At 37.4% G+C, this 25,673-nt stretch overlaps 1 protein-coding gene and 1 long non-coding RNA gene across 4 annotated transcripts in view; one reads left to right on the top strand and one right to left on the bottom strand.

Annotated features, from left to right (window-relative positions):
- slc38a10 (solute carrier family 38 member 10) overlaps positions 1–25,673 on the top strand; it is a 130,752-nt gene that overhangs the window by 84,012 nt on the left and 21,067 nt on the right. The gene's annotated exons all lie outside the window — the stretch shown is intronic.
- On the bottom strand, positions 1,255–23,689 carry LOC122562161. 2 transcript variants are annotated; one of them, XR_006315251.1, is made up of 4 exons: positions 23,623–23,689; positions 19,610–19,695; positions 14,185–14,268; positions 1,255–1,677 (listed from the first exon to the last, which is right to left on the bottom strand). It is a non-coding gene; the product is annotated as an uncharacterized LOC122562161 (long non-coding RNA). The 2 variants fall into 2 exon arrangements; XR_006315252.1 differs by lacking the exon at positions 14,185–14,268.

Below are 25,673 nucleotides of genomic sequence, written 5' to 3'. Positions count from 1 at the left end.
TGTGTAGCTGCTGTTATGTAAGGAAACGTTTTAGCCAAACAACGGACAGAAATCTTACATCAGTGAACAAATGAAAAGACAGAGGCAGTAGCCCAAAACATATCTCAACATTAAAGCAGTGCTCATAGCACTTGCCATTACTTAGTCAAATGTCACAACTTCTGGTGAAAACAATACTTGGATTTAAACATTGATATGAAGAAGTGCTATTAACTTTGCAAAAACAGTATTTACTTCTGTGCTTTGTTTTTCAAGTACGCTGAATAGTGTGAAATTCTTATGCTTGCTCTGTAGCTTCAAAATGCAATGTTACAGGAAGTTAAAAATGTAATTTTGTGTCTATATCCTTTTAACAATCCATAAATGTGAATTATGGACATTCGATAGGTCTGAAAGTTAACTGTTACAAGTAGATTCTTATCCTACAGACTTTAATTATTGGAGGTTTTTAAAACAACAGTTTTTAACTTTGTATTTTTTCTATCTTAATTCAATTTTTCTTTCTCTTTCTGTTCCTGATTTGACATGCAATTCTCCCCTTCTAGCTTGTACCTTTTTTGTGTGCAAACTTTGCACTGTTCATTTCACAATTATTCACAATCTGATTAGTTAAGGCAATGCAAAATTTTTTGCCTCATTCATTCAGATTCCAGATGATGTATAGAGAGCATTGTGCATTTCATTTTGAATCTCCCAGCATCTTGCCCTTTTTAATCTCCATAATATTTTGCATGGCAAATCTAACTAAAAGTGATCAAAGTTTGTTAATCAGTTACATGAATTTTGGTATTATGAATATGATTTGGTAAAATGCTTTTGGTATCATATGTGATTTCAATATTTTTAATTGATGAGTACTTTATCTTGTATTTCATTACCACCTACCTATGTTCAAAGTTATTATAAATGAATGCCCTTGAAACGTATTGTGTTCAGAATAGAAAATAGCAAAACTGGGGAGGGGCAACAAACAAGGTCCTAGTTGAGTCACCCTCAAGGGGATTAAAAGAACAAAACCCATTTAATGGAACTATTGATAACGTTATAAGTTCTCTGTTCATTAGTGTGTGTGGCCCTTGAAGAGAGAAATGCTGACTGGATGTTTAATATAAATTGAAATTCATGTCCAAGCCATACCTTGAAGGCAGTATTTCTTTTATTTTGAAATAAAAGGGCTGCAAGCATACTTAATATCTTGTATTTAATCACACCCACTAAGGTAACCTTACAGGTCAGGAGAAATGTTGTTGCCTTGTGGCTACGTTCAGCATATAATATTTGATCAAAGCGCAACTATGTAATAGAACCCTTTAGTAGTTGAAACTTGTTCTCTGGCACTTTTTTTTTTGTTTAGATGTAACTGGCAGTTTGATGAAATGTACAAATCAAACTCCGTTCCAGTACATAGATCAGGTTGAAGTGCTTGCATTCTTTGTGTTGACTGGAGGTGCTTCAGAGAATTTCTGAACCAAAACAGGTGGTGAATATCAATTTGCTGCATTTGACATGGAAGCTGTGATTTTTTTTACTGAAATCTGGTTAAATTTTCTCCAGTTTCTTCACTTCTAGATTGGCTTGTTGAACTTTGCGTAAAAGCAAGAGAGAGACAAATTGCCGATTGCAAAGGATTTTCCAGCTAATTCTTGTATAAATCATTAAATTATAGATTATTATTACCTGCAGGTAGAGGAAAAAAGAGACTGTTAACATTTCAAATTACAACTGTTTTTAAACTGTCTTATTAAAAAGTCAATGAAGCAGTTCAAATTCAACTGCATCAGCAAATAGTTAAGTGTTATCCATTTTGCTTTTGTCACTTTAGAAAAAAACATGTGAAACTGAATCTAAATAAACTGATGGAAAAGTGTTCTTCTTTCCCATAACTATAAAGATCCAAGATAAATAGGTTTGAAGGAATTCAGTTTCTCGTACTTTGTTGACCACAGTATAAAATAGCGCATTTGAAAGGAGTAGATAGTCATAAACTCAGACAAGCCACAAGAATTCTTGGGGAGGTCATTCGTACTTCTACGGTAGTAGCCATGATTGAGAGCTTAACATACCCCCTCTGGACAATTGTGTCCGATGAGAGTGTTTTTTTGTTTTCTATTGTATAACAATACACAATGGAAGCAATGAAGAATACTATATTTGTTCCACATGTGAGTGAGAATGTTTTTTAGTCTTCCTCATTAGTGGATTCCTCTTGGCATGTCACTACTCAACCCCGTGCATCCTCTGTGTATATCTTCAACTCTATAGGGGAAAAGCACTCAAATAGCCAAATGGCTACCAGCCAGGGTGAGTTATGGTATAATCAGATCTGTCCTAACATGAAATTGCAGCCATTATGGATGTGGCCTTGGAATCTGGGAAACAGCTGCTTTCTGGTTAACAGCATGTGCACTATATACCAGCACAGTCTTTCCATCACCTGTGCCCCCTTAATCAATAAACATCTGTTTCCCATTCACTTTATACAAGCTTGTTTTATTTTAACATGTGTTTTTACTTTGAACAACAAGTACCTTGTTTTTGCACTGTGGATTGATTTTTAATTAATAAGTTGACTCACTGGGTTGGTCAGTGTTTTGTTAGTGAAGAATAAAAACAAAAGCTGCCAACCTGCTCTTAATAACTATTTGACATTCTTTAATAATAAATGAGGAAGGGAAAGAAAGTTTTTTTTTAAACCCAGTGTTCTTATATTCAAAATCACAGGAGGCATTACTATTCTTGCGTATAATTGAGATTGAAAACATGCATTGCATAAAAAGTTGTTGATGAACAACTACAAAGCCTGTCTGGAACTCCATTTGAGACTAATCTGATATGAGGAACATGGCTGGAAAACAGGTTAGTTTAAGTGGAATTTTGTCTGCAGAAATGCCATACAGACAGCATGGTGGATGGAGTATCTTATAGGTATTTCTTAACCAACTTATTTAAAAATGCTATGTCACCTCTGGAACAATTGACACTTGAAAACAGGCCTTCTGGTTCAGAGACAGAGAGAGATTGCCACTGTGCCACAAGATCTCTTGAGCATCTTGTAGATATTTTTAATTAGTCTGTTCAGATGTGCTATGGCACACCTCTGAAGCAGGTGGAACTTGAACCTGGACATTTTGGCTCAGAGGCAGGGATTTTACTACTATGTCTTAAGAGTCCTCAAGCATCTTGTGTAATCTCTTGAATTAAGCTTGTTTTTGCTGTTGTCGTCATAACTAGCAATTCAGCCCACTTTTAATTAGCCCAATTAATCTGGGCAAATAATTGCTATAAATAATTGTCAATGTAACTCACTTAAGGAGAACGAATTCTTTGTTTTCCTTGTGAGGGACATTGCAAGTGAATACCTTAAGGAAAATTAAATACAGCATCCCATTTCATTATATCTTTATCCGTTAAATCATTTTATGATACCCCTGTCTGTACACTAATCTTTACCCCGTTTTAGTTTTGTTAGGTGAAGGGGAATGTCAGTGCTTGTTTATTTTTCATTTCTCAATAAAGTGCTTGGCTTTGGTGAGTTGTGAAGCTTTAATAGCCTAACTGAGAATCAACAATGCGAGACAAGTGAGACTTGGTTTTTTAGCTCATTTGTGGGATTCAAACATATTTGGCAATACCAGCATTTATTATCCATCCATAATTACCTTTGAAAAGATGGCGCTAAGAATATAAGGATGAACAAATGGTTTTGATTTAATTATTTTCTTTTGAAAGACAAGCCACTCATCAATAAACCTTTGTTTCTACTGTATGTCCTCCTACTGATATCCAGATTTCTTAATTTATTTGGCAAAATCAAAATCACAGTTTTTTTTATTGAAAGATACATGTTACTTGTGTGTTTGCATGTACTTCTGTGCTGGTAACGCCAGGGCAACTGATATGAGAACATAGCTTCATATCTGTAAACACATAGCTTGAAGTTATTACATCAGTAATTGTAATGTTGGATACCAAGGAAGATTTACAATTTACTGGAGAGGGAAATGTTGGCTGGGCTGGCATTTATTGCCTTCCCTAATTGACCAAAGGACAACTGAGAGTCATCCTGATTGCTGTGGCTCTGGGTCACATGTAGGTCAGACCAGGTAAAGACAGTAGCTACTGTCTGTTGTAATGGCTTCCTATTTCCCCTCATCTCCACCCCAAAATGAAATCTGATTAAAACTGATTCTTTAACATCAGCAACAATGGTAGGTGCAAGAAAGCTAGTCTCCTCATGATATTACCACTGTTGTTGGCTTCTGTGGAACCAACCAGCTGTAGATATTGAGGACATTGTTGATTCCCATTATTGATTTGCTAAATTATTAGTGGAGGGTAATAATGTGAACTCTTGATAGGTATTTATGTGATCCTGATTTAAAATATCCAGCCAAAAGCAGATCTCGAAGTGTATGAAGAGGGTAGTCTCTGAGCTGAATAGTACAACTCCTTTCCCAATTAAAATCGTGCCAAATTTATTCCTTATTTCAAGAAAATCTCAACTTAATTCACACAAGTAAATGGTGTTGGTTATTGTTTTCCTTTTATTACATTTGTTTTCAAACTTGGTTTTCATATTGTCCAGAATTTTCTTACCCTAATTTTCTCATCCATACCCTGATCACTGTCCAGTATTTTGATTTCAGTCAGCAGTGTTTTATGTTGTTAAATGCATTCTGTATGGTTTCTAGAATGCCACTGCAAACAACTGTTTTTACAATTATGAAATGGATTTTTGTGTTGATTAAAGGCAGTCATACTCTGATATGTATTCCAATTCTTGCACTTTCCTGACCTGATAATTAAAACAGATAGTTTCTGTGACGTCAGCTGGCAGACTGCTGGAGCTCCCCCAAAGCAAAACAAGATTGTCTAGTAACTGAAGATAGGGTGATAGATTCAAAGCCAATTTTAGGAGTTGTGATGCTTTGATACTGCACTTTATATCATGATATATGTAATTGAGATGGTGAGAGTAGCTCTCTGTTCAATGGCTCAGGCTCATTTCTTAAAAATAAAATTTGCATTTCAATTCAGTTGTTAACTTGGTTTGAATATTTTTACATTAAACTAAAAAAGCTGCATCGACTTCATGCCTCAATAGCAAAATGCACGGAGTGTGGAAATAAGGCTGGCAAGATATTAATGTTTATTTGAAGTAAATAACAGCTAAATAGCTTAGTCAGTTTAGTCAATGAGTAGCTCAGATCAGGAAGGTTCAAATTTTCATTCCCGGTCTGCTATGGATCAAGCTTAACATAGAGGAGCTTCAGTTCGCCTTAATGTTGAAAAGAAAATTTAGGAAAACAATCATCCAGCTGCTTCAATTGATCTAATGGGCTCTACCAGAAGTGTGTACATATCTACATAAAGATGTTGAACGAGAATGCCTGAGGATACATAGTTTGCTGATGGTTATTATCTAGATTCATGTTATTTCAAGTCCTGGGGGTTGACCTATCACTGAACTGGATCAGGCATACAAATAGTATGGCTACAAAGCAGATGTGAGTTTGCAACTTCTGAAGTAAATTACCACTTGACTCCTCAAAGCTAATCTGCAAAACACAAGTCAGGAATATGGTAGAATATTGTCCATTGGCTGGAAGAGTGCAGCTCCAGCAATGTTTGTAATGCACCCTGGTGTCTAATTTATCTACCCAGGGCTGGAAAGGAACTTGCAATGTGGTCCACCTAGGGATTAGAAACCATGGGTATGTTAACTTGATGTCTGTCATGGGGAAGGTGTTTGAATTGATCATTAAAGAGATTATAGTTGCTCACATTTTTAAAAAAATCTCAAGGTAATCTCAAGAGTCAGCTTGGTTTCATTGACGAGAAATCAATCTAACAATTTATTGGTGTTCTTTCAAAGGAGTAATGTGTTGTGGAAAAAGCAGTACTGCACTTGGATTTCTGGAAGACATTAGATCTTGAGCAAAGATTATTGCATAAAATAAAAGCTCATGATATACAGGTAGCATTAGCATAGAAAAGAGATTTGTTTTCTTCCAGCCAAAGTGCAGGCAGTCTCTGGGTTGCAAACTGATTCCTTTTTTAAGTCCAAATGTAATAGCAGACAATATAAAGTAGCTATTTGTACGTCCAGGAAATGTTTATATGTTTGAACTTCAAAATTACACCGTTGTATGGGATTGCCCTCATTATTCGTTGAGCACTTTTATATCTATATCGCTCTTTGTCTAATTGACAGAAGATGATAAGTGGATCCTGTAAGGACCTTGACCTTTACAATTTAAATCTTTTGAGTTAGATGAGGGGAGTGAAGCTAAATGCAGATGACACCTTGATAGGGAAATATGTTGTGAAGAAAATTAAGGAAATTGTAGACAGCTACAGATAGTTTGAATTAATGAACAAAAATCTGGCAGATAGTCATAGAGATGTACAGCATGGAAACAGACCTTTGTCTAACTCATCCATGCCAACCAGATATTCTAACCTAATCTAGTCACATTTGCCAGCACTTGGCCCATATCCCTCTCAACCCTTCCCAGATGCCTTTTTTAAGTTTTTGTTGCAAACGTTTCGTCCCCTGGCTAGGCGACATTATCAGTGCTTGGGAGCCTCCCGTGAAGCGCTTCTTTGATGTTTCCTCCGGTGTTTATAGTGGTCTGTCCCTGCCGCTTCCGGTTGTCAGTTTCAGCTGTCCGCTGTAGTGGTTGGTATATTGGGTCGAGGTCGATGTGTTTGTTGATGGAGTTTGTGGATGAATGCCATGCCTGTAGGAATTCCCTGGCTGTTCTCTGTTTGGCTTGCCCTATGATAGTAGTGTTGTCCCAGTCGAGTTCATGTTGCTTGTTGTCTGCGTGTGTGGCTACTAAGGATCGACCTGGACCCAATATATCAACCACTACAGCGGACAGCTGAAACTGACAACCGGAAGCGGCAGGGACAGACCACAATAAACACCGGAGGAAACATCAAAGAAGCGCTTCGCATGAGGCTCCCAAGCACTGATGATGTCGCCTAGCCAGGGGACGAAACGTTTGCAACAAAAATTTCCAGCTCGGCGAACAGAACCACAACAACGAGCACCCGAGCTACAAATCTTCGCACAAACTTTGTGCCTTTTTTAATGGCAATTGTACCAGCCTCCACCACTTCCTCTGGCAGCTCATTCCATACACGCACCACCCTCTGTGTGAGAAAGTTGCCCCCTAGATCCCTTTTATATCCTTCCCCTCTCATACTAAACCTATGTCATGTAGTTCTGGACTCCTGCACCCCAGGGAAAAGACATTGTCTATTTACCTTATCCATGCCCCTCATGATTTTATAAACCTCTATCAGGCCATCCATCAGCCTCAGTTGCTCCAGGGAAAACAGCCCCAGCCTGTTCAGCTTCTCCCTGTTGCTCAAATCCTCCAACCCTGACAACAACCTTGTAAATCTTTTCTGAATCGTTTCAAGTTTCACAACATACTTCCGATAGGAGGGAGACCAGAATTGCACACTGTATTCCAAAAGCGGCCTTACCAATATCCTGTACAGCTGCAACATGACTTCCCAACTCCTATTTGCAGTATTCTGTCCAATTAAAGCATACCAAGCACCCTTCACTATCCTATCTACCTGCGACACCATATTCAAGGAATTATGAACCTGCACTCCAAGCGTGCTCGCTCGCTCTCTCTCGCTCTCGCTCTCTCTCTCTTCAGCAACACTCCCTGGGACCTTACCATTAAGTATATAAGTCCTGCTCTGAGTTGCCTTTCCAAAATGCAGCACCTCATGTTTATCTAAATTAAACTCCATCTGCTGCTCCTCAGCCCATTGGCCCAGCTGATCACGATCCCGTTGTACTGAGGTAACCTCCTTCGCTATCCACTGCACCTCCAATTTTTTGTTATCTGAAAATTTACTAAATATACCTCCTATGTTCACAGCCAAATACATTTTATGTAAATGCCAAAAAGCAGTGGACCCAACACTAATCCTTGTGGCATAACCACTGGTCACAGGCCTCCAGTCTGAAAAGCAACCTTCCTCCACCATCAATTCTATATCCAAACAACTAGTTCTTTCTGTATTGCATGAAATCTAACCTTCCTAATCATGAGGAACCTTGTTGAACGCCTTACTCGTCCATAGATCTGACCAAAATATGGGATAGTATAAAGTTATTCATTTTGGCAGAAAGAATGAAGAACAGAGGGTTACTAAACTGGAGAACAACTATAGAACTCTGGTGCAAGAGAATTTGTGTGTTCTGGTGCATAATGTCATAAGTCACTATGCAGATGGTGCATACAGGCAGTTATTCTATAACGCAATGGTTGTGTTCTTGTGTGTTCCTGTGCTATATAAAAATCGTGCAATAAAATAGCATTTAAAGTATTGGCGATGCAGTCGCTTTATAGCCAACACGCATTTTAAAAGATCTTGCTTTAGAAACAGCATTGCCTATTCATCAATCGCATTATAGCCAATTCACATTAACGAAACGTGTGAGCAGAACAACCTGTATCATCAAAGTGGTAACTCGGAAGCTCTCCTTTATATGAGAGAAATTGAACATAATTCAAGCATAATGTTACTTTTATGTCGGACATTGGTGAGACTACATCATGAATACGTACGCAGTTTTGGTTTTGAGGGGAGATTTAAATGCATTGAAGGCAGTTCAGTGTAGATTTAAGAGATTAACATCTAGAATGAGTGGTTTATTGTATAGGAATAGATTTGACAGGCTGGTCTTGTTTCCACCGGCCTTTAGAGTGAAAGGTGACTTGTTTGACGTAAAATGCTGAATAGTCTTGACAATGTGAAATGGTAAGGATATTACCTCTTGTGTGTCAATCCAGACCTAGGGAGCACTGTTTTAAAATTAGGAGTTACGCTTTTAGTGTAGAGTTTATAAATAAACATTTGATTGTTGTATGACTTTGAAACGCACTGCCTCGGGAAGCAATGAAGGTGGGGTCGTTGAATATTATTAAGATAGATGCAGATTCTTGCTTGACTGGGAAATCTGGGGTTATCAGGCAGATGGGAATGCGGAATCGGGGTCACAAACAGATTGATCATGAGCATATAGAATGGCAGAACAGGGTCGAAGGGCTGAATGGTCAGCTTCTGATCCTTTTTCTCTCATGTTTGTAAGTACCATGACAAAACCCACTTGATTGTCACCTGATCTAAAATCTTCAGCATTCATATCATCCTCTACTAATGCACAGTAGCAAGAGTGCTATCTTCAAGATGCACTGAAGCAACTTAGCAACGCTCCTTAGACAACACCTTTCATGTCCATCACCTCTACAATCTAGGAGTTCAAGCGTAACAGATGCATGAGAACATCACTTGCAAGTCTCCCTCTAAACCATACACTATCCTGACTTGGAGTAGTGTCACTGTTTCTTCACTGTTGCTGAGTCAAAGTCCTGAAACTTCCAATAGCACTGTATGTTTACAACACAGGGAGTGCATCAGTTCATGTACGCCAGTGCCACCACCTCAATAGCAATTAGGAATGGTCAATATGTACTGGGCTAGCCAATGATGCCCTCATCCTGTGAGTAAATAAATCACTTGAGCAAGGAAAGATGTGCATCCAGATCTGCTGGAACTGTGCATCAACAAGTCTTTTCCTGTTTGTCACATTAGTGTATGTTCATAGAGTCAAACATTCAGGAGGGGAGTGAAGAAAATTAGAATTCAATTATTTGCATAGAGACAAAGCAAATGAATGCTCTTAAATTTTAACTTATCTGAAGAGGTAGCTCTAAAGGGTTCCTTTGCCACTGTCAGTAATGGAATGTTTTGATTTGTGTTTTTTCTAGTCCGATTACTTGGCTTTCAAATGTGGATTATACAATGTGGCTTTTAATATATTGTTGCAGAATGAACAGAGGATATATAGATACATAGAGTAATCTAAGGTGAAAGTGGAACAAAAGTAGACACTTGACAGAAATGGGATGCATTTTTACTGGCTTCAAATTGAAGGTTAGTCTCGGTAAACCAGATGCTGGAATTAATAGGAGGAGAAGAAATGACTTTATTTTGCAAAACTGAATACAGATGGTTGTGTTCATGTTATTCTCATTGTATGATCAATGTGTCAGATTAGTCTGTAGGGCAGTAGCAGTGGTTGTACTAATGATGGAAATTAAACACAATATATAACAACGGCTCCTGAAAAGTGTCCAGAAGGATCCTCGACAATGCTGCTTGCTCAGAAAACATCGGCAAGGATCCCAGAAACAGCTGCTTGACTATTTTGTTTATTTATGAGATGTGGGTATCATTGACTAGGCTGGCATGTAATTGCCCTGGAGAAAGTGGCAGTGTGCTAACACCTTCAACCACTGCAGCCTTTGCAGCATAAGAGCATCTGTAATGCTGTTTTGAAGGGAATTTTAGGATTTTGACCCCAGTGGCAATGAAGGAATGATGATGTAGTTCTAAGTCAAGATGGTGTGTGGCTTGGAGGGGAACTTCCAGGAGATGGTGTTTCCATGCTTCTGTGACCCTTGTCCTTCTAGGTGATAGAGGTCATTGGTTGGGAAACTCTTGTGGGAGAAACTGCCAAGTTACTGCGGTGTACCTTGTAGATGATTCACACTGTTGCCACTGTGCTTTTGATGGTAGATAGGGTGCTAATGAATGGGTTCCTTTATTCTGGATGGTGTAGTGCCTCTGTGTTTCATGACCCATGTGCCAGTATGCCAGCTAAACAAACAGCTGACCATTCCACACCATTTATTTTGCCTTCAACAACTAAAACTCATTGGTCAAAGCTCTTTTTCTCAAAATGAACCTCTGCAGAGAATTTTTTTCGCTTTACCCTGTTTGCCAGTTTGTGCATTTTGAGTTGTTGAGACGAGTGATCATTTATACTTTTGTACTTCTCAGTATGTGAAGTAGTTTTGCATCAGTATTGAATAATGTTTTTAAATAAATCAGTTATTTGTTGAAGAAAGTTAGTTGATCTTTTTATTTTGATTCTGATATAAAGGAAGCTTATGATTAGCCATTTAGTAGCTGGGTAAAGCAATTAAGTTTCTATTGTGACCGCTGGAATATTAGTAAAGAAAGACAGTGTACTCCTCCCACCTCAATGACATTTCGCAAAATGGCATTTTTGAGTATCGGGGTTTGTTTCTCTTGCATGGTTCTGTAAGGCCTCTCTGTTTACTACTCAAAAACTTAGGTTTTATCCACATGTTGACCAGAGGCTTGATGGTATGATTTGAAATTTTAAGTCGTCAACGACACTATAAAAACAAATCTTCTCGAACCATGCAAATCGATTTTATAAAACTTTTAGGATGTATTTGATGAAGTTAAGAGGCAAAATTCCTAGCTTGTCAATTGAGCATCACTTACTGGACCTCCATTTATTGTGTATCCCTAATTATCCAAAGGGCAGTTTAGAGTTAACCACATTGCTGTGAGTCTGGCGTCACATGTAGACTGGGTAAAGAAAGCAGATTTCCTTCCCTAAAGGACATAGTGATCCAGATGGATTTTCATTGACAATCAGTCATGATTTTGTGGTCATCATTAAACTCTGAATCCATTGATAATCTGGAAATAACATACCACTATCTGCCACTGTGGGATTCAAACTCAGGCCCCCAGAACATTATTTGGGTCTCTGGATTAATAGTCTAGCAATAATGCTACTAGGCCGTCGCCTTCCCTTTCTGTGCAAATGTGTTGTTGCATTGAGTCTTCTATCAACTCTTTTGGGTTGTGTGAAGAGTTAAGTCAGCTAGGGTAAGTTTCAGCAGTTGACCAGTTGATGTAACTGTAATGCAAGATGCTTCGTGTTCCAAGACACAACATTAGCATAATCTGATGAATAAAACTTGGAATCATGTGGAACAAAGCAGTGGGAAACAGAGTTAAAGATTTAGGTTTCTTATCTCATTGAACTAAAATGTTACACATGAAATGGGTTTAAGGAAATCCACAAAGAGGATAAAGATGGGTGTGCTTAGTGGAGGAAATATTGAGGAATGATGGTGGGAAGGTGGGACATAGTGATTAATGACAAAAGGGATAATAGTACAAACAAAAAGGGAATGGTAATAGACAAAGGAAAATAAGTGTTTTGAGGGCCAATAAGTTATAAAATAGAATCATTGCCAGCACTCGCCTGGGAAATTAGGAGCACTATTTAGGTTCTGAAATTGTTGAATTCTGGTGATTCTTGAAGGTTGAAGAGTATATTATTGAAAAATATGTTGCTGTTTCTCGAGCCTCTGTTGAGCTCCATTGGAAGAGCTTAATCGGGCAAGAGCAAAAAGGTCAGAATGGTAGTGGGACAGAGAATTGAAATGGGAAGAAACTCCCAACATTTTGGTCATGCTTATGAACAGAATAGAGGTGTACAGACCGCTAATATATCAAACTGACTACTGTTTCCTTTGCATCTCTACTTAAGGTTTTACTTCTGTGATGTCAACAGAAATATTCTTGTCTTCCATTAGACTGCACTTCTTGAGATTTTCAAGAGCAGCTAGGAATGGGCAATAAATGTTGGCCTCGCCAATGATGCCCATAGTCCATTCAATGGATAAAAGAAAAATAATGGAAAACCTTCACTGTTTTGTTTTCATTGAGTATTTTATGCAGGGTTGTGTTGTGCACGATATCAAAGTCATAAAATGACTAGTAGCCAGCAATAATTGAAGATTAAAGTGTCTTCTGTATCCTTAGTATTTGTTTGTGTAAATTATGTTGCTCTTGTATTATTTGGTATGGAATTGCTACCAGAAGCTTCTGATGATACAAAAGGTTTCAATGTATGTAAAAGAAAATATAGTAATACTTAATGTTCTTGCCATTCTCTGAAATATGTTTGTTTTCAAATGTACATTTGAGTTTATTACAACTTAAAATTAAGTTCAGTCTAGTATTCAAGGCTGTCGATGTACATTTCTGATTTTTTTTGTCAGAAGTTTTAATACAAGCTCTTTTTAAAAAAAAATCAAGAGTGAAATGTGATAATTAAACACTCTTTATCTGTATAGTAAACGGAAGTTGACAATGGTTCATAACGACCAAGTACATGAAGTGACGGGAACCAATTTCTACTCCCTCAAACAGGAACGATTCTCTGGAAGATCACATCAGAGCCATTGGTAGTTAAGGACTGAAAAATGCTTTTGGGATAAGAATTCCTAATTTTGGTTTGTCATTAAATATTTTCACAAAATTTAAAATCTGTTGAACTTTATCTGATTTGTGAACCCAATAAACAGGAAGTATTGCAAAGCTGAGAAAATCTGACAAACTGCTTCTAAACAAATTGGCGTGGCCTCCGAGTCAAAAAGAAAGTAAAGCTTTAAAAAAACTGAGTCAAGGCTTTCTGGTAACCAAATAAGTCAAATAGCTTTCTATTTCATTGATATTCAGGATTTTTATTTGTGCTTTGGGATCACATTCCACAATTCAGTTTGTTTTTCTGTGAAAATTGAAACCCAATGGCCTGCCGTATGACATGCAAAAAGAAACTGTTATAATTGGAAAGCATAGCTTCAGCAGCAGCTATTCACACTCCTCCATCGGTTTTACAATGTGAGAGAGACACATTGGGAGAGGGAGGTTGTGCAACTGTAATATTCAAATAAGTGGAGGATCCCAGAGAGAGCTCATAAATACCCGAAGTGAGTTATTGCAACGTCTGGTGTTTTCTGATTACCCTGGAGCCTGTGCTCTCTGCTCTTGTATCTCTTTTGTCTCAAATGTGTAAGATTTGTGTGGGTTTAGGTTCAGTGACAGCAAATCCACAATGCTGTACTTCACAAGGTTTTCCTTACGTGCTGTCAGTGATTGTGTTGTACTTATTGCACTTTCGCAAATAATTCAGAAGGGTTGGGTTGAGCATGCATGAATAGAATGAAAAAAACAGGATAAATTGGTGGTAGAATTTGGCATTCTCCCATCCAAAGGTATAAATTGATACTCTGGAAAACTGCAACAGAAGGCACTCTGCCAAACGGCAATAACTAGAAGAATAGAATATTACCCGTACCTGAAAGACTGCTTATTATTGAGAATGTAGTGACACACACACCCCATACTCAATGCTAGCCTAAATCTTTTGTTTGAAAACTTATTAATGCAAGTCATACTTCAAAGTAATTGATGTTTAATTGATATCTGTGCGAGGCACCAACTTGTTGTGAAGGGTCTTTAATTACTTACAAAGCGTTAATGAAGTTTTGTGATGTCCATCTGTGCTTGTGGAATATCAAATTATTAGCCACCCTCCTTGGAGTAGTTTTGGTGCTGGATGGAAGCAAATGTTGTATAAAGTAATATGCTAGTCACAATGTTTAAACATTCAACTTAATGTTTAACACAGTACTAGTGTGGTGATGTGCCATATCGTCTGTTTTACTGTACAAATATTTAACCTGCAAGCTGATTTCTACATTATGGTTATTTGTTTGGAGATGTATATCTAATCTACATGGTTGAATAATAATTCAACGTTTTCAGAAGTTCAGATAAACCTGATGATCAGTTATGGATTGTTAACTAATGGGAGGCAAGAACACTTTACCATGATGTGGATAGGTCTCCATTCAATTCTTACTATTTTTTTTCTCCTTTGAGTTAGACCTGTCTATGCAGTACTGTAACTAGCAACTTGCTGAAACCAAACTAAGCTTGGGAATAGCTGAAAATGTGTTGCTGGAAAAGCGCAGCAGGTCAGGCAGCATCCAAGGAACAGGAGAATCGACGTTTCAGGCATAAGCCCTTCTTCAGGAATGCCTGCCTGACCTGCGCTTTTCCAGCAACACATTTTCAGCTCTGATCTCCAGCATCTGCAGCCCTCACTTTCTCTCTAAGCTTGGGAATAACCAGGTTTGAATGTGAATTTTAAGTTGTCTGTGATTCTGTGTTTTGGAGTACTAATATGCAGCTTCTAACTCTGTTTCAACAGCATTCAAAAGAAATCTTATGAGTTGTATTAGTAATGCATTTGATTTGCCCAGAGTGTGTCTTTAAGGAGAAATTTTATTGTGTCTCTGAAAGAAAATTATTAGAACCCAATTGATGGATATATTTAGGAAGGTTTTTTTGCTGTAATTGATGAATAAATTTGTGCTGATGAAGTAGGTTAGTCTAATTGTATTTGCAGCAATAAATAATGAATTTGTTTCAATGGACGTACTATGAACTGATTTCATTGAATATCGAATTAATTTATCTTGAAATTTAAAATCATTTGAATTTTAATTCTCTTGACCATTGTAGGTGAGAATTTTCTTAGAGAGAGGTATGCTGCTGGATTGCATAGTTGCCATTGTCCCATTACCCATTCATGCAGGAACCTTAGGGAGATTGTTAAACACAGAACACATTGTGCAGAACCTTTTGCCTTTGCCCTGAAATATGTACTCAAAAGAGCACTTGGAAGATGGCATGAACCAAAATGGAGGTAACATAAATAGGGTCTAAAATACGCGTTCCACAAAATGAGCCTTTGAAACTGAATCTGCTAAAAATAAAACTATGACCAAGGTGCAGAAGATGCACAGATGGGCATTGGTGTCTTTTGCAAGGCTCTTTGAACCCATTCCTGACAATTGTGCTTTTCGGTGGAGAGTAATGCAACACTAACATTTACTAGTAAAAAGATTTAACCTTTTTTTTGGAAAGAATCACCTGTTTTTCATTCAGTGACCTAAGAGAATCATTCATTATATTTTAAGGCTGTTTTATCCAAAATACAAACTTCATTCACATAGCGCCTGTGAAACATTTGGCTTGTTGCTAATAACCTGAATATTATAAAGTATAATTAAAGAACACACGAAAAATTTAATGGCAGTACTGGTGGAAAGAGCTTTGCTTTGGACTTAGCATAAACTTTAAAGAGATTTTTATAAAGCTGAATAATTCTGGAGCGTTAATGTTCACTTTTTAATAAATATCTTAATGAGCAGTTTATTATTAATCATTTATATTCCTAGTCTTCTTGAAGTTAAATTATTTAATAGCCATGACACTTTATTCATCGCATTTTGTAGGCATTCAGGCTGCCCTGTGTGGTGGTGAACATACTTTATTTTAATTCTCCATGCTTTTTTCACACTGTGGCATCTCTGTTCTGAACCTTTTGTGTAAACTCAAGGAAACAGCACCCATCTTTTTGATTAAAACTTTACAACCTTCCTTGTTTAAAATGAGTTCAAAATTTTAAATTATAACCTCAGCCCCTATTGTTTGCTGGTTTTGGTTTTATTTTTTGCTTTCAGATTGTAGCTATTGAACATTTGGCCATTCACATCACCTCAAGGCACATGCACCATTGCAACTCCCTTTGACTTTGAAACATAAATACTTTACCATTTAATCTTACCCGTCTTCCACTCTTTGACTAACCTTCTGTCTGTACCATTCCGCCCTCTCACTCGCACTCTCTCTCCCTTTCACTTGCTAACTTTTCCAGATTCATAGGTTTTGAGCCTGAATTGCTGAGTTTCTTTTTCTGTAGATGCTGTTAGAACTGTTGAGTATCACAAGCAATTTTTATTTTTATCTCAGATTTCAAGTATTCATAGTATTTTGCTTTTGTGTGAAGGTTTGAAGTTAGACTAATAAGTTAGCCTGTGTTATGATAGAATATTCACCTACAACTTTGCTACAGCTCTTCAAATGGTAATTGTTACTTATTTATTTTGTGGTAAACACAGCACAATACTAAAAATCACACTGCCCTTTAATGTTACCCAAAAAGGAGTTCCTTTCAAGCTCAAGCTCTTGATCATCCAACTCAGTCCCCTGTTTCCACTTTCTCCCCAGACCCTTTTGATCCCCTTAGCACTGAGGAATATATTTAACTCATTTCTGAAAACAATCAATAGTTTGGCCCCTAACCATTTTCTGTGGCCGAGAATTCCACAGGCTCCCTACTTTCTGGAGGAAGACCTTTTTCCTCATGTCAGTCCGAAATGGCCTACCCTGTAACCTTAGTCTGTGACCCCTGGTTCTGAACTCTGCGGTCATTGGGAGCAGCCTTTCTGTGTTTACCTTGTGTAGTCCTGTTAGAATTTTATAGGTTTCTATTAGTATTTTCCCATCCATCCGCCAAGCCATTCTTTCGGTTTGGTTTTGCTCTGATAAAATGCATTTTACCTTCTTCATTGCCTTTTTAAATTTGGTATCTGGGACAGAAGTTGTTGTCTGTGGCCTAATCAAAGTTTGATATGAATTTTACACCTGTTGTAGGGACCTTGGAGTTCAGGTGCACAATTTTCTGAAAGTGAGTCACAGGTAGACAGCAGTGAAGAAAGCTTTTGGCACTCAGTCAGGACATTAGAGAAGTTGGGAAGTTATACTGCAGTTATACAGGACTTTGGTGAGGCCGCACTTGGGAGTATTGTGTTCAGTTTTAGTCACCTTGTTATAGATTATATTCCCTACAGTGTGGAAACAGGCCCTTCGGCCCAACCAGTCCACACCGACCCTCCATAGAGTAACCCACGCAGACCCATTTCCCTCTGACTAATGCACCTAACACGATGGGCAATTTACCATGGCCAGTTCACCTGACCTGCAAGTCTTTGGACTGTGGGAAGAAACCGGAGCACCCGGAGGAAACCCACGCAGACGAGGGTAGAATGTGCAAACTCCACACAGACAGTTACCCGAGGCTGGAATCGAACCTGGGACTCTGGTGCTGTGAAGCAGCAGTGCTAAACACTGAGCCACCATGCCTCCTGTAAACTGGAAAGCGTTCCGAAGAAATTTACAGGTATGTTGCCAGGATTCGAGGTCCTGAGTTTATAGGGAAAGGTTGACAAGCTCGGACTTTTTTCGTTAGAGCATAGAAGACTGAGGGCATTGCATAGAAATGTGTAAGATCATATGAAGCATGGATAGGGTGAGTGCACTCAGTCTTTTTCCCAGGGTTGTGGAATCAAGGGATGAGAGGGGAAAGAGTAAAAAGAAACCTGAGCGATAACCTTTTACACACAGGGTGGTGCACATGTGGAATGAGCTGCCAGTGGCAGTGGTTGAGGCGGGTACATGAACTACACTTAAAAGGCATTTCGACAAATACATGGATAGGATAGGCTTAGCAGGATATGGGCCAAGTGTAGGAAAATGAGGTTAGCATGGATGGACGTTTGGTCAGCATGAACCAGTTTTGGCCAAAGGACCTGTCTCTGTGCTGTGGGACTCTGTGCATGCTTTGCTGTATCTCCAGAGTCTATACTAATATGTGCTAATGCTCTGTGTGTAATAAATCAAATGTACGAAACAAAAACTTCAAAGTTTTGTTTCTAATAAGTATCATAAAATGTTTTTGTACACTAGAATGTTTCCTTTGTAACTTATTTGTATGTCTGTAAGATTATTACTTAATTAGATGTGCAGACAAGCCAGTAAATGATATTGGATTAGCCCTCAAGGTCTGCGTGTATGTCTGTGCGCGTGCGTGTGTGTAACTGCTGCTTCTGGAATTTGCTTAGCCTGTGAGAATTGGCTGTTTGTAATTCCAGGGGAACAGAGGTTTTATAGTCCAACACACAGCTTGTAAAACCTGACACCACTCATAAAGTCTTAAGTGTTACACTATTTTGCCAGCATTATACGAAACAACCTCCAGGGTGATTGTTAGATTGCCGTAATTATTCTGCATTCCAACTCTCATTGTTTAATATCAGATGAATATAGCTCCTTGAAGATCATTTAAACTCAAAGAATATGTTGATTTATATTCTCTTGCTCCCTTTAAATTCCACTTCCACCTATGGAAATGGCTAACTTGAGAGAAAATTGTACAGTTCCCATACAACTTAATGTTTTCAAAGGATTTTAAAAAATGGTTTAAGATCCTTGATACCAACAGTGATGAGTTTAAGTGCCCAATGCAAATTCCTTTAAAATAGTGTATTTCACAATCTAAGATTTAAATTGTCTATTAAACCCTGCTGCAATTTCCACATTATTGTTAAGCACCAAAGGAGTCTTTTTTTGTAGTAGGTTTCTTCTTGAAATTTGTAGCCTAACAGTTTTACATTGGAACAATCCAAGTCTTTAATTTAGAATGTCAGATTTCTATTGATGATCTATAGTTTTAGCACACAAAACTTGTGTAAATTTGCACCAAAGTCAGAGTTGCGCAATAGCTCTGTCTTAGATTCTTATTTTTGTGTTGATTCCAGTAATAATTATACTTTTACACTGGTCAAGGTGACAGAAGCCTAAAAACAATACAAACTTTATTAGAAATGTAAATTGATTTCAATTCAGGAATTGCAGTAAACATTTGGTCTCTTTTTGTTTAACACAAGAATATCTGTGCTATCACTTTATCAGTTGCCTGGGAACCTTACATATATCCTGTGGCAGACACATTTGTCTTGACTAACAATGTACTTTATAGAATTCTGCTGGACTTGTGGAGTACACAGTCACTGGTACCTGCCTAGTCTGAATTTCTCAGCAAAAACGATAATGCAGATTTTCATCTTGGGTTTCCTGAGAGGTCACCTGGAGTAAACATTTGTTTCCCCAGTTAACTGTATAAACGCAGGCTCTTATTACCTTCCTAAATTTGTTTTCCCAGTGGAGATAATAGGGGTAGAAGCAGGACAAGGAAAAAAATTACCTTATTTGGATGAGAACACACACGTGACTGTTGAAGAGTTGGCATGTGTCACACAGTAATTGCTGCAGCTGTCTCCTAATTGGTATCTGTAAGCAGTGAGTGGTACTTGTTGAGATTACAGCTTTAGAACAGAGACTATGTGACAGATGTGAAAGGCACAGATTGTAAGCCTATGAAAACACATGCCAAAATTAAAGGACAGTGTCCCCCAGTATCATTTAAAAATAAAGAAAATTATAGTGCAATGAATATTAACTGGGGTTATACAATAAACTATTGCCCATTGAATTGTAAAAAAATATAAAATCTGCAGAAGTTCAAAATACCATTAATTTTGCAAACACTGAGGTAATATTGTATACAAAACTTCCAAGTACCATCAATACTTATTGTTTTATGTGGTCTAATATTAATGATTTGTACAAATATAGAAAAAGCACTTTGTCCCCATATTCTCAAAAGCAAATTACGTACTTGAAAACTACAGTTCATTATTTTGAAATGGCAGATTATTTTTCTCTAAATTTTCATTTCTGGTGATGGACAATTACTCTTCACCCCAATGTTGTTCTTTACCAGTGGACCCTTGTCTGGAGTCTAATCACATAGACAATATGGACATAAACATTGACAAAACAATGGCTATTTTCATGAATGAGGGAAATTATCCTGTAAATATGTAATATAAAACATGATCTCCAGATACGTTCAAGATATAGTTTTCAATTCGCATTTGTCCTGGCGTATTTCATTATTCCCATTGACCTTGGGTTTCTCCTTTTCTTTTCAAAAAAGCATGTATTTATTTAACTTGATTTCTAACCAACTGTGTGCTGTTTATAGTCCATGATGATGAAACCTAAGATGCTGTAAAAGTTCCATATACAATTTCCTTTGTTATCCTTTCAGCGGTCCAGCCATAAGGTTAAGCATAATGAAGGAACTGTGTACAGTTCAAAATTCATTCATAATGATCATTCTTTAATACAGTTTTTGGAACCTCAAAGTTGCAGTATTTCCTTTGTCTTGTATGGAACAGAAATCAACCACTTGTTGCTGATCATTTTGTTGTTTTGTGGTTTTCATTTGCATACCTTTAAAATTACAGAATCTGATTTCTGTGATGTTTCAACTATTGCTGTCTTTATAGGTTACTTATAAGGACATTGCATATAATTTCCACACTGTAGGGAATCCAATCTAATCTAATTTAATGACCCTTACCAGAGATTCATTTTAACACTGAACATACAAAATATCTCACCCAGTAGCTGGTCAGTCCAGCCTGTCCCATACAGTTCTAAGTCTTTAGAGATCATCTCATGAAACTCATCGTATCATCCAGATATTGTGCAGTCTCCCAGAAGAAGGGAAAAATCCAAGGTCAATTACGGGTAAAGAGAAACTAGAATTCCTCTAATGTCAAAACTAACTGTTAAGACCATATGCACCCTATTATATTATTTGCTTCCTACCTTTTGTCGGATATGTTCGCCTGCCAAGACAAATCTAGCCATCTTTTGAAGATACACAGGGAATCAGCATTCATTGCACAAGACAGCAACTTGTTTCATTGGCTTGCTGCTTTCAGTGAAATGAAAATCATGCAACATCTAACCTATTTGCTCTCTTGTGTAATTTATTCATATGTTTCTTGTCCTCTACAGCCTATTTAATTGAAATAATTTGTCAGCTTATACATGATCTAGTCCTTTTGATTATTTTATTGATTGCAATCAAATCATCTTTGTCCCCACTACTTTGAAGTATTTGAACTAAGACCTTTAAGCTAACCTGAATGGCTCTTCTGTCCTGAATCTTTTCGAAAGCCTCAATGTCACCCAGATTGAGTTTTAGCATCTTTAATGTTTGCTTAATACTTTCATTATTTAGAGGTGTTTTGTATCTTTTGGATGCATTTGTAGGAATTCATTTTTGTAGCTATTATCTGTCATATCCTTGCATTGTAGGAGCTTTTATATGTAAGATTGGGAAATATAATGGAAAAAGCTTTCTGTTTAGATCAAACTGTTTTGCTTCCAGTTTTAGAATGAGCTTGTGGGTGCAGGTACAGGGGAAGTATTGCAGCTACTCGGCTATGTCCGGCTTGATTTGAATGTAATTTATTGTCCTCTCTTATTTACCTTCACTGCCCATCTATTCGTCTGGTTTTCAACTCCTGTCAAATTTAAAAACAGTTATTCAGCTACAGAAGTTTGTGATGAGCAGGAGGTGCAAGTGATGAAGAATTTTTCCAATTTGCTTCCTTTTTACATTTACTATCTGTTTTATTTAAACCATGTTCTGTCCTCGCCACATCAACGGTTTTGTTTCCAGTAATATACAATTGTCTCTAACATACCATGCATAGTCAGATTTGTTGTAATTTACACCATCAGTTGAATCTCCTCTTTGAGGAAATCTGATTTTTTTTTTGTCCTGAGTGCACATGAATCAGACACAGGTCAACAGATTTGAATAATGTTGAACTGAATTCTGTGGAGTCAGCTAGATTTACTAGCTATTAAGATTAACAAATTGTTACCCGGGTTTCATTGTTAAAGCACTGTACAGTAGAAGCCTGTCTACCCCTTTGACAACGCAACTATGTACTGTACAGGTTTGGACAACTTGCATTCCAGAAAGCAATAATTCATATTTCTAATCTGTATATAATTTATTACGCATTTCTTTGGTATCACAATTAGCCAATTTTTAAAATATTGGCAGTTTGTAAAGGGGAATAAACACTTATAAACAGCTGATTCTTCAGTGTTTGCTTTTATCCACCTATTCTAATATTCAATGTTTTGCTTTCAAACCAGATGTACTCATTATGACGTTTCTTACTCTGATTTTAACAGTAATATTTACTTGGTATTATAGGTTACAATTCTGAGTTACAACAGATTTGCAACATATTAGATCCTCTGCACTCTAGTTAGATTTACTTTGTCGTCATGATGCAGGAGGTACAAAACTTCAGTTACTTGTGGATGGAATCCTTTGCTGTAGTATTTTAAAAGCTTTGTTCATTGGATGTGAGTGTTGTTTCCTCGTCCAGTATTTATTATTCATCCCTAATTGTCCAGAGGGCAGCTAAGAGAGAACTGTATTGCTATGGATCTGGAGTCACATGTCGGCCAGACCAGTTAAAGGGTGGCACATTTTCTTCCTTGAGGGAAATTAGTAGACCAGCTGGCTTTTATGACAATCAGCGATGGTTACGTGGTCACCATGAGAACTTTTTATTTTGGAATTTTATTGAATTTAAATTTCGCCATCTGCCATGGTGAAATTTGAATCACCTTCCCATAACATTAGTCTGTGATTTTGGATTACCAGTACAATAACATAACCAATACCCCACCACCTCCCCCTAATGTAGTGTTCACTTATAATAGATTATCTGGATGTGGATGATGACTGCTACTCTAGCTCATCACAGTCACCTTAGAAGTTGAGAACAGAACCACTTAAAACTATAGAGTACCTTTTTAACTATATTCTTTAATGAAAAGAAGACTCTATGTTGATAGAGATATTAAATTCTTTCACAAAGCTAGATTGAAGAGTGTTATTTAATCTCTCTTTGGACTCTTCACACACTCTCTACTAAGTAAAAAGGTAAACAATAATCACGCAACTTTGCTACTTATGAACTACTGATGTGTGACAATTTTTGGCTACATGCAAGTTATGATGGATTCTGGCTTACTTCAGGGACAGGTTTTGGTGCTTATGTGGTGAATGACCAACTTTGGTGTTAACCAAATCGGAGAGAATTTTTATGTTTATGCCTGAATATCTAAAAAGAGCACTTCGAGGGTGTGCTGTATTCTGAGAAAGATAAGTGGAAACTGTCTCACTAAAACCAACTAATGGTGTACTCTGTGATTCAGGAAAAAGTATATAATGGTATCACCCCAGTCAATATCTTGTGAATTGTCACATATGCACAAGTGAATCAATGACTGGTCTAAGGAAGGGAAAAATGATTGCACTAAAAATACCTTTTGGGAATCCTTGCCACATATGTAGATTTGAGATGAGACACCTTCCCTCTGGGGACAAGTACTGTGGGCAGAATGAGAAAAACAGCTTGTTAAAATTGCATGTTGGAAAGCATAGGTGCTTTGGCAATGTGTGGTAGCAGTGGGTGTCTTCAATATATTAAGTTGAAAGCTGTCCCTTCCTTTCAAGATTTCAAAAACATATCTTTCAGTTTATACTTTGTTAGAACAGCTTATCCATTCTTTGCTTTTATTTCCACAAATGTGTTACAAGGCTTTGAGGAAAGAAATTTCTTAGTCTAATCAGCATTTCTGTTTTGTAATGCAGAAAATGCTCTGGTTTTGTGTAGATTCCTGCCCTTTTTCAGTGTGGAGGCCTCGTTAGAATGTGTATTAAAGCTGTATATGTCAGACTGAATGTACGTTACTTGATGAAAAGGCCAAAGGTTGACTGGTCAGGAAGTTCCTCTTTGTGTGTGGTTGAGATTCGGAACAGTGTATGGTTCATACCATTTTAAGCTTTGGGCACACTTAAGTTCCTTGAAATCTGTCCATGTTAATTAATTTGAAATGCTGGCATTTTAATTCCTTTTCTGTTAACACTTGACTCTCTTTGCGTGCTAAATGTTCTTTCAACTTTTGGAAAGCAGATGTAAACAATATTTAAATATTTTATAACTTAATAAGTATATTAGAAAAGAATATAAACAAAATAAGACAACAATTTATCCACACCAGAAGTGTTATGGCTGGTTATATTTCACAAGTTTGAAAGAACCTCAGTGTTGTCAGTACAGGGATGTTATGAAGGATTTTCCCCAAATACGTTAAATGGCTGGAGTTGGTTTAATTTTGGTTTCTACTTATTTTGATCTTTCCTTTGCTCAGTTTCATTTAAGGATCAGACAACAAATACCTCCTTGGATAATACAGCAACATTTTTTCGTTGAGCTGAGCAATGTATAAAGTAATCCCTCCTTGAATGTATTTTCCTACTTCCTGTGTTGACACAAGTTGTTAGAGTGACACGCTAAAAGAAAGGAACTGAAGACTCAGTGACTCCTTAGAACATGAGTCGAAAGTTCAGTGTTTCAACACTGTAGGGCACCAATATTCTAATTATTTCATTTTTGCCATGGTCCAATGGGCAGTGCATTCGCCTTCCGACTCTGAAGATTGTGAATTTAAGCTCTTTACTCCAGGACAGCGATGTCCTCTTATTGACGGTGTGTAAATGGAAGTCCTTAAGTTCCTGTTAAGAGCACTGCTTCAGTATTCAGCCTTCGGTCAACATCACAACAGAGCGACTGAAAATTTATCTCATTTGCTGTCCATAGATGCATGCTGTGTGCAATTTGGTGGTGTATTTTCTCACAAACAGTTGTGAAGACACTTGAAGTAATTCATTATAAGTACCTTTTTAAAAGAAGAAAGAGTTCCATCATATTGTGCTTTTCACAACCTCAAGACACCCCAAAGTCTTCTACAGTCAATGGAGTACCTTCTTTTGATGTGCAGTCACTGTGTGATATAGCTAGTTTGTGCACAATAAGCTCCAACACATAGCAATATGAAGATGACAGCATAATCTGTCTTTGAGAGTTAATTTTGCTTAGGACATGAGGGATAACTCCCTTGCTTTTCTTCAAAACCATGGCATCTTTTGGATGCAGCATAAAGAGCAGGTGGAGCAATTGTTTAACATTGCAACTGCTAAGGTTGTGCAGTACCCCCTCAGTCTTGGATTGGAGCACCAGCCTTGAATTTTGTGCTCAAGTTTGTTGTTTGAGCTTTGAACCCAAAATTTTCTGACACGTAAGTGAGCACAGCTGATTTCGTAATGTATCCTGAAGCATGGAGGATACTATGATGCAAATTTTTTATTGATTTCAAATAATTTATATAAATTTATTTTTCATTTGTGGCTAATTTCAATTTTTGATGTGACATGCAAAATGCATTAACAGTACGGAGGATAGTAGCAGACTTGGAATGTATACATATTTGGAAAACAGGTAGACATGTCAAATTAAATTTAAAACTTTCGTTAA

Source organism: Chiloscyllium plagiosum, chromosome 24 (genome assembly GCF_004010195.1).
Source record: "Chiloscyllium plagiosum isolate BGI_BamShark_2017 chromosome 24, ASM401019v2, whole genome shotgun sequence".
NCBI classification, from domain to species: domain Eukaryota; kingdom Metazoa; phylum Chordata; class Chondrichthyes; order Orectolobiformes; family Hemiscylliidae; genus Chiloscyllium; species Chiloscyllium plagiosum.
The sequence above is the reverse complement of the archived record's forward strand: the minus strand, read 5'-3'. Positions and strand labels throughout refer to the sequence as shown.